General features: G+C 47.5%; 1 protein-coding gene across 2 annotated transcripts in view; it reads left to right on the forward strand.

Annotated features, from left to right (window-relative positions):
* Positions 1-9,128, forward strand: part of LOC144121302 (uncharacterized) — a 118,003-nt gene extending 108,875 nt beyond the window's left edge. For both annotated transcript variants that reach the window (XM_077654445.1, XM_077654446.1), the window contains one exon: positions 8,757-9,128. The gene's annotated coding sequence lies outside the window, so the exon portion shown is untranslated. The remainder of the gene's footprint in view (positions 1-8,756) is intronic.
* Positions 9,129-9,594: the final 466 nt, after the last annotated feature.

Here is a 9,594-nt window from a genome sequence, read left to right on the forward strand (position 1 = left end):
GATACTAACCCAACTTCATTGAGGGCTGTAAGGGCGCACAATTGACATAACAAACTGATCTCGATAAAGAAGCAATTTTGTGGTCCTGTGCACTTCTTTATACAGGGTTCTTACTGCACGGTGCATTCACAATACTGCATGCGTTTGGGAATTTTTTCGTTAACGCTTTATTTATTCTCCTTGTTAAGAGTGGACCCCAGTGCCAAGAAATTATTGCAGGCTTTCCATGTTCATTCCAAAGTGTAGGTCAGTTCAGTTTAAGTTTGCCATCATGAACATCACATGAACATGTGCTGCAGCTGGCTGAGTTTCCATGTCTAAGTACTGTCTTCATTAGATGATGCATATTGTTTTTTCCTGCGCTTTATTGATGTCATTTTTGCTGAACCATTAACTGGACCTTTTTGATTACTACTATTCCACTTTTGTTATGCCTTTGTCTGTGGAAGTCTGAAGTCTCATGATAGTTTTGCTTTAGTTGAAGGCTAGCTTATGGTGCTTCTGGCTGTAATGTGGGGTTCCAGTGGCTGCTGACCTGCCCGGCTATGATAAGTTATGCTGTCAAGAGCAAGCTTGCAGGATGCTGTCTACCTGCGAGTAGTCTACGCGGGCTTGAGAACTTGAAGAGGCGCTCGGGCAGTTAGGTTCCTTTTCACATACAGTCACCGACCAATTTTTCGGACTCAAAGGGACTCGGAAAGTGGTCCGAATAATCGAACAGTCCGAAAAATTCGTGAAGTACAAAAAAACCACTTTATTGAAATGAAATCGGCTTAAAAATGCCACTGATTTTACCTCGCAACAAATTTCTCTTGCTGGCGACGATTTGCGCCTGTATTTGTGCCAAAGTTGTGCTTTCACTGTACACGCTAGACAGCAAGGTCACCGCATTTACCGTATAAACGCGTGTAAAGGCCGCACCCGTGTAAGGGCCGCACCCCGTATTCCCAAAGGAAATATATGAAAAAAAAAAAAATCCGTGTAACGGCCGCACCCAAACTTTCCAGGAAACACGCAAGAATAGCCTTCGAAATACATGCGTACAGGAGCTTCGAGGTGCCGCCCATGGGTGGCGCCCGAGGCCGCGGGTCATCATCATCATCTTTTCTTCTGCCGCGAGCTTCTGCTACCGTACTTCCGCTATCCGTATCGGCATCGGTATCGCCATGTCTAACTTTGTTCTGTTCTGGCTGTCAAAGCATGCGTTTTTTGGTGGTTGTGTTAGCGTGGTCACTCGGCATAGTTGTTTCTCCCGTGCGCTGTCGTTCTTCACTTTTTCATGAACTGCCTCCGAGCATTGTCACTGTTGCACGAAGGGCAAGCACCTCAACAGCTACACGGCGGGCTTTAAACTGAAAGTAGTGGAGTTCGCTCTCGAACACGGCAAGCGTGCCACGGGCAGAAAATTTGACGTGGACGAGAAGTGTGTCCGACGGTGGTGCGGACAAATGGATGCGTTGAAGAATACCAGCTCCAAGAAGCGCGCTTTCCGAGGCAAGCCATGCAAATTTCCTGAGCTAGAAGAAGAGCTGCTATGCTATTCAATGGAAGTGCGGAACAACGGCTACGCGTTGACAACGGACATGCTGCGCGTGAGGGCACAAGCCTTGGCGCGTGCTAAAAGCATACCGCACGAGGACTTCAAGGCTAGTGCCGGCTGGGTACGAAGATTTCTGAAGAGGAAGGGCCTATCATTTCGGCGAAGGACCACGCTGTGCCAGCGGCTGCCCCCCGACTACACCGACAAGGTGCTCAGCTTTCAGAAGTATGTCATCGGTCTGCATCGTGAGCACAACTATATATTTTCGCAGATAGCGAATGCCGACCAGACCCCCGTGTGGTTCGACTGTTCCGAGAGCTGCACAGTTGAACTGAAAGGAAAGAAGAGTGTTTTCGTGCTGACAACCGGCGCAGAGCGCCAACGGTGTACCGTTATGCTGTGCGTCACTGCGGACAGGCGGAAGCTGCCCCCCCTATGTCACCCTGAAAAGAAAAACGATTCCTAAAGGCGTTTTCCCCAAGGGAATTGTAGTTCGCGCCCAAGAAAAGGGCTGGATGGACGATGAGCTTGTGCTCGACTGGGTAAAAAGCGTTTGGGAGAAGCGCCCAGGCGCCATGCTGGCCCGACGATCGCTTCTCGTCTTGGACAGCTTCCGCGGTCACTTGACAGGTAGGGTTAAGGAACGCCTGCGCGGTATCCGCACAGACATGGCCGTGATACCAGGCGGCCTCACCGGCATGCTGCAACCCCTGGATGTAAGTTTCAATCGGCCTTTTAAGGTTAAATTTCGAAGGCAGTATTCGGAATGGATGGCCAATGGCAATCACGACGAGACGCCGACAGGGCGGCTTAAGAGGGCACCGCTCGCGACTGTGCTTGGATGGATTTTGTCCGCGTGGAATTCCGTGTCGACCGACATTGTAACCCGGAGTTTGAAAGTGACCGGAAAGCGACGGAACTGCCGGACGCAATCACAAAACGGCGTACGGATGTAACTTCGTGAAGACTGAGCGCCACTCGGTGGACGCGGTCAGAGGAACCCAAGTGACGAAATGATGAATGGCAAACGTATGGGACCCGCCGCGGTGGCTCAGTGGTTAGGGTGCTCGGCTACTGATCCCGAGTACCCGGGTTGGATCCCGACCACGGTGGCCGCGTTTCGATGGAGGCGAAATGCTAAGGCGCCTGTGTGCTGTGTGATAAAGATCCCCAGGTGGTCAAAATTATTCCGGAGCCCTCCGTTACGGCACCTCTTTCTTACTTCCTTCTCTCGGTCCCTCCTTTATTCCTTCGGGCCAAGATGCGAGATAGCTCGTGCACAATTTCCTTCCCCCCAACAATCAATTTTCAACTTATGGGATAAGCAATAACTGCCCGCGACAACGTCGGCGACAAAAACAAGTTGACGGCGATGACAATCCGGGTGCTACGTCGAAGTGTCAGAGATCGCAGGGACCTCTACTGGCAACAATAAAGTACCAAAATTATGTCAAGCCAATCAAACTGCAGTGTAGATCCACCTCAATCCAAGATGGCACCTTTTGCGCCAGTGAAAAGCCGATAAGATGGCCGATTTTGGCCCGCAGGCGACTGAAATTAGTCCGAAAAATCGACCTTTCGGACTTTTGATGTCCGAAATATCCGTCGCAAATATGTATGTGCTTCTATGGAGTGACTGACGGCGCCTCATCGAGGTCCGAAATATCCTACAAGTCCGAATTATTGGAGTCCGAATTACCCGTCGGCTACTGTATACTATTTCAACTCCAAATGGCAGAGGTAGCAGCGCTGCATCATTGCCCGTATTTTATGTGAGTTTGCTGTTTAACAAGACAGCAGCAGTTATTGCCAGAATCATTATTGGTAAACAGTGGCACCATCTATAGCGGTGTCAGCCACAGATGGCTTCCTTTTTGCTGGTTTGTCATTGAGTCGCAAGGGAAAACATGAAAAAGGTTGTTATTATATACCTACTGTAATTTTCTGTGGTGGAAAATTAAAAATTTCTCAAATTCTTTACGAAAAATTTGCAATATTCTATGGGAAACAACACACATCATATAAATAAGTAACTTTATTTTCGAAACCTGTGTCATGCGCTCCAAATTCACCTTCATATAAGTTAAATACAGCTGTTGCAATTAATGTCAGGTATGTGCTTGGTATTTTCTTCACCTGATGATTGGTGCTTGTTTTATTGACACAATGGCCCCAGCAACTGATTTATCAGTTTTCTCGTGCTTATAAACTTTAATGGCCACGTGTTAACTTTAGATACAACACAGGTGGAAAGTGAGACCAATGTGAGATTGTATTCCCTTTGCACAATTTTCTAGGATCAAATGCGCCTTTCTCTCTCTGTACGTTAACAGTGGAAGCCATGTAACAGGCCGCTGTGGTGGCTCAGTGGTTAATGCGCTCTGCTGCTGACCCGAAAGACACGGGTTCGATATCGGCCGATATCGGCAAAATTCTAGAAGCCTGTGTACTATGCAATGTCGGTGAAATTTCCGGAGCCGTTCACTATGGCTTCCCTGATAGTCTGAGTCGCTGTGAGATGTTAAACCTGCCTAAACCATAAACCAAGCAATGTAACGAACGTAGGCCACTGTGATAGTCTTTTCATCCAATTCTATTTGGTCTTTACTGACCTCCTGTTTTGAGTCCGTGTTTCTAGCCACAGCATAGGCATGGTGCAATAACGAAGTGTGAAAAGAATTTATAATGAAATGAAGTTGGAGTAAATAATAATAGAACCTCCCCCCTTCTGTCTCTCCATGGATAACAAATCACCTTACACATACGCTGTAATAAGGACTCCCATTGCAGGGACAGTCATACACAATACTCCTCATGCTTTCATTAGTCCTGTGAGCTCAGCGATGGTTGTTAAAAATAGTACCTTGTATTTACATAGGTCCATGCAAAACATCTGTTTAGAAATATAGTCTTGGTATGCCATACAAACTGCGCTGTCATGGTCCTGCATGTGCTCCACTAAACAGCATGCAAATTTTCGGTCCCCATGCTGTCTACATCGCTGGCACCAGAGAACTCGCGAAATGACACTGCCTCTTCTATCTGATCAGCATTCAAATGTTCATGTAACAAGGCTCCTAAGATGTATATTTTACAGCCAAACTGCGAAAACTTTTTCAGAGTGTACCGGCAAAACATTCACGCAATGGGGCAAATGGCATGGTTCTGTCATGACACTGCCACAGCGACTCCGATTTTGTGAAGATTGCCAGTACTCGGCAGCAGGTTTTTTTTGGCACTGAAGGGAAAACTACAGGGATGGAGTGTTCATAACTGTCATTCCATCAAATGGCTCGGTCGCACGATGGTTTGTTTGGCTGCCTAGTGCATTTGCTCTTTGCGGTACGTTCAAACCATCACTGGGGCAGCTGGAACATTACTGTGGAAGCTTGTTGTAACTAGATATGCTTAGCAGATTCGTTTTAATCAAGAAAACTGCTTTTTCTTCACTTTCAATGCTGAAGGCTGGAAGTTATGTTAGAGATGTGTCTTAAGTAGCGAGTATTGAGAATTAACTGTGTTTTAAGAGAAAGCTAGTAATAACTGTGAGCAGGGAGTATACTTCGCTCTGTAGGAAGAGAGGGCATATGTTTTGGCTCTGTTACTTATTCTGCTCCATTGCCAGAAAAAGTTGTTGCAGACTAAAGTAAAGTCACTGTCAACTGTGACAACATCACACAGCTCTGGCTGCTCTGTCATTAGTGAATGCTTTTGCACCACTGGTTGCACCCTGCAAAAAGCTGTCTTTTTAAGACATTGCTGGCTACTGCCACATCCTGACATGCCCCTTGGCTTGGCTTTCAAGAAGAGGTTATACCTTCAACCAGCCGAATCTTTGGTGGCAGTCAATAATTCTATAATGATAATGAGTCTCAAAGTGTACAGTTGCCCCAGTGCATTAGTTGTGGCTTGCTAGTTGTGCTTACGGCGATAACAGCACCTTAGCTGTTTGTAGGGCCATTCTTATGTGATGGGCCTGCAGTCATTCTGCGCTGGACTCTGTGATGGGGCCCTGCAGTCATTCAGTGTTGAAGCATGCAATTTCCTTTTGAAATTGGCCAGTGATGACAACACCTGTGTTTTGTTTTATTGTCTTGTCTCGCTTATAAGAGCTTCGCTTATAAGTCCTACTTCAATTGGTCTTCAGTGTCTTTTTAAGGTGACGCACTAAAGCACGCAGTTTCAAAAGATGAATTTGCAGTGGAGGCTGGAAGCAGCATTGTTTTGGCTAGCCCTCTCAACAAACTCGCATCGAGCAGAGAAGCTTTTAGAGCAAGAACTATATGTGTGGACATCTTCGCTGATTGCCGACATGTAGCTTTGTCCCCGCAACAGCCTGGCGGGTTAAAACTCGTGGCCCCCAGCTTGCTAGCAGAATGCCACAGCATAGCACAGCTGGAGGCAGAAGCAAGCTCAATGCGCTTAAGCCATAGAGAGTGCCCGTCCACGCAAGGGTTATGTAATGCGAAAGCCCAGAGGGTAAAATAAATGAAATAGTGGAAAGAAAAGGCGCAGTAGCAGTCTTGCAGGGGGGGGAACACGTGGACTGTACCATGAAGGAAGGGATTAAAGGAAGGAAGAGATTTAAAGGAAATTATGACATCTGTAGACCATCCGGTTGCTCACTGGTTATGGCATTTGGCTGCTGACCCGAAAGACGAGGGGTCGAATTTCGATGGAGGCGAAATTCTGGAGGCCCATGTACCGTGTGATGTCAGGGCACGTTAAAGAACCCCAGGTGGTCGAAATCGAAATTTGCGGAGCCCTTCACTATGGCGTCTCTCATAGCCTGAGTTGCTTTGGGATGTTAATACATAAACCATAAACCAAACACTAGCTCTCGCTGAATCTCACGATTTATGCAACAAGCATAAGCTTTAGGAGTTTTTTTAAAAACTTTGTTCACGTGATTGTTTGATTTTTTTAGAGTGCCCAAACAAACTACATAGAAAGTGCATAAATTGTAACAAAAAAATGAAATCTGTTTTTCTCCAAATGTTAATTTTAAATGGATTGGGTGGTACCTGCACAGTTCATAGGTGGTTCACAAGAATGCTGAATTCAGGCTGTTTAGGTGCTTCTGCAGTGTCAATTGGTGTGATGAAAATAGGGAAAGTACCGTATAAACGCGTGTAAGGGCCGCACTTTTTTTCCCAGATTCGGGGGGCAAATTTCGGGGTGCGGCCCATACACGCGATTTTCGAAAAAAAATTTTTTTTTCAAGTGAAAGCAAAGCAATCTGGAATGCGTGGCATTTATTTACCATTCAGGCATCACTCACGGAGTCTTCAGACTCCGAGCTGGTGCTGTGTTCAGGTAAATGTTCAGCCCACAGAAAGTCGTCTTCGGTCCCGTCTAAACTGTTTGAAATTCCGGTCACTTTGAAACTCCGGGTTACAATGTCGGTCGACACGGAACTTCACGCGGACAAAATCCATCCAAGCACAGTCGCGAGCGGTGCCCTTTTAAGCCGCCCTGTCGGCGTCTCGTCGTGATTGCCATTGGTTATCCATTCCGAATACTGCCTTCGAAATTCAACCTTAAAAGGCCGATTGACGCTTACATCCAGGGGTTGCAGCATGCCGGTGAGGCCGCCCTGTATCACGGCCATGTCTGTGCGGATACCGCGCAGGCGTTCCTTAACCCTACGCGTCAAGTGACCGCGGAAGCTGTCCAAGACGAGGAGCGATCGTCGGGCCAGCATGGCGTCTGGGCGCTTCTCCCAAACGCTTTTTACCCAGTCGAGCACAAGCTCATCGTCCATCAAGCCCTTTTCGTGGGCGCGAACTACAATTCCCTTGGGAAAAACGCCTTTAGGAATCGTTTTTCTTTTCAGGATGACATAGGTGGGCAGCTTCCGCCCATCCGCGGTGACGCACAGCATAACGGTACACCGTTGGCACTCCGCGCCGGTTGTCCGCACGAAAACACTCTTCTTTCCTTTCAGTTCAACTGTGCCGCTCTCGGGACAGTCGAACCACACGGGGGTCTGGTCGGCGTTCGCTATCTGCGAAAATATATAGTTGTGCTCACGACGCAGACCGATGACATACTTCTGAAAGCTGAGCACCTTGTCGGTGTAATCGGGGGGCAGCTGCTGGCACAGCATGGTCCTTCGCCGAAATGATAGGCCCTTCCTCTTCAGAAATCTTCGTACCCAGCCGGCACTAGCCTTGAAGTCCTCGTGCGGTATGCTTTTAGCACGCGCCAAGGCTTGTGCCCTCACGCGCAGCATGTCTGTTGTCAACGCGTAGCCGTTGTTCCGCACTTCCATTGAATAGCATAGCAGCTCTTCTTCTAGCTCAGGAAATTTTGCATGGCTTGCCTCGGAAAGCGCGCTTTTTGGAGCTGGTATTCTTCAACGCATCCCTTTGTCCGCACCACCGTCGGACACACTTCTCGTCCACGTCAAATTTTCTGCCCGCGGCACGCTTGCCGTGTTCGAGAGCGAACTCCACTACTTTCAGTTTAAAGCCCGCCGTGTAGCTGTTGAGGTGCTTGCCAATCGTGCAACAGTGACAATGCTTGGAGGCAGTTCATGAAAAAGTGAAGAACGACAGTGCACGAGAGCAACAACTATGCCGATCGACCACGCTAACACAACCACCAAAAAACGCATGCTTTGACAGCCAGAACAGAACAAAGTTAGACCTGGCGATACCGATGCCGATACGGATAGTGGAAGTACAGTAGCAGAAGCTCGCGGCAGAATAAAAGATTATGATGATGACCCGCGGCCTCGGGCGCCATCCATGGGTGGCACCTCGAAGCTCCTGTGCACATGTATTTCGAAGGCTATTCTTGCGTGTTTCCTGGAAAGTTTGGGTGCGGCCCTTACACGGATTTTTTTTTTTTCAAATATTTCCTTTGGGAATACGGGGTGCGGCCCTTACACGGGTGCGGCCCTTACACGCGTTTATACGGTATGTAGTATAAATAGAGATGGTGGGAAGGGTCTCTAAGGAAATCTCTAAGGCATTATTTTTTTCTTACACTGTGAAGCTTCTGTAAAATTCATATAGCTTTGTTTAGCCATTGGATTCACTGAGGTGGATACTAATGGTTAATTAATCCTGAATTCATTGATTCAGTTTGTTTGCTGAATTGTGTAGCTCTTAGTGTTGCATATGACAGCGATCCCTTTGCAACTTGCCAGCCTGACAGTACACAGCTGTGTTTTCATTAATCTTGCCTTTCTTTCTCTCTTGTACTGCAGGACTTCATCGGTGCAAGCCGCCAAGATGTTGCCTTCCTCCCCCATTTCTGGGCACAAGTCGTAGCGGCAGACAAGAAAGAAGTCCGTGTCTCCCAATGACTTAAACTTGAGTGCAGCTACTGCTGGCCGCTTCAAATGGCCTTCATGACTTTGTCAAATGTGGCCCTTCCCATCACTGGCGGGAAAATCATGTACAATGCCATCATTGTCTCATGGGGCCATGTTGGCTGTGGGCATCTGCAACGTGTTTCACTTTCAGCTTAGCGTGACACTCCGTTTTCTGTTAGTTTTTTGTCTAGTTGGAGTGTACCTTGTGTGCTTGTTCTGCTTGCTTATGGTGTTGTTGCCACGTATATAAAGGGCTGCACTGCATTTTATGCTGCCATCTTTCCTTGTCAGCGCTGGCAGTAGGTCTGTTTTGCAGGGGTTCTTTTGTGTGTATATGTGTGTGCATGTGTGTGTGTGTGTGTGCATATGTGCATATGCGTGTGCAGGGAACTGTGACTGCTGCCTTTGCTTCCCACAAATGGTGTAGTGGAGCGCTGAAAAATTGATGGTCCTTTTCTCAGAACTTAGGGCTCGCAGTTTGTGCTTTCTCCTTCCTCATATATTTGTGCAGAGTGCTGACAGTATATTCTGGTTATTCATTGCTTGAGAAAGCTCAGTAGAGAGCGCCTACTGACATGTTGCCAAGGTGCATTGGAGGCAAATACATCGCTTTGCAGTGCTACGGCGTGAGAAGTAAATCTCGCCTGGTTGATATGTGCTCACGACAAAAGCAGTAGCTATGAACATGTGATGAAGTGAAGTGTCGGTTTTGGCAGTAAGGGTAACGGCG

This window comes from Amblyomma americanum, chromosome 2 (genome assembly GCF_052857255.1).
Source record: "Amblyomma americanum isolate KBUSLIRL-KWMA chromosome 2, ASM5285725v1, whole genome shotgun sequence".
Classification (NCBI taxonomy): Eukaryota; Metazoa; Arthropoda; class Arachnida; order Ixodida; family Ixodidae; genus Amblyomma; species Amblyomma americanum.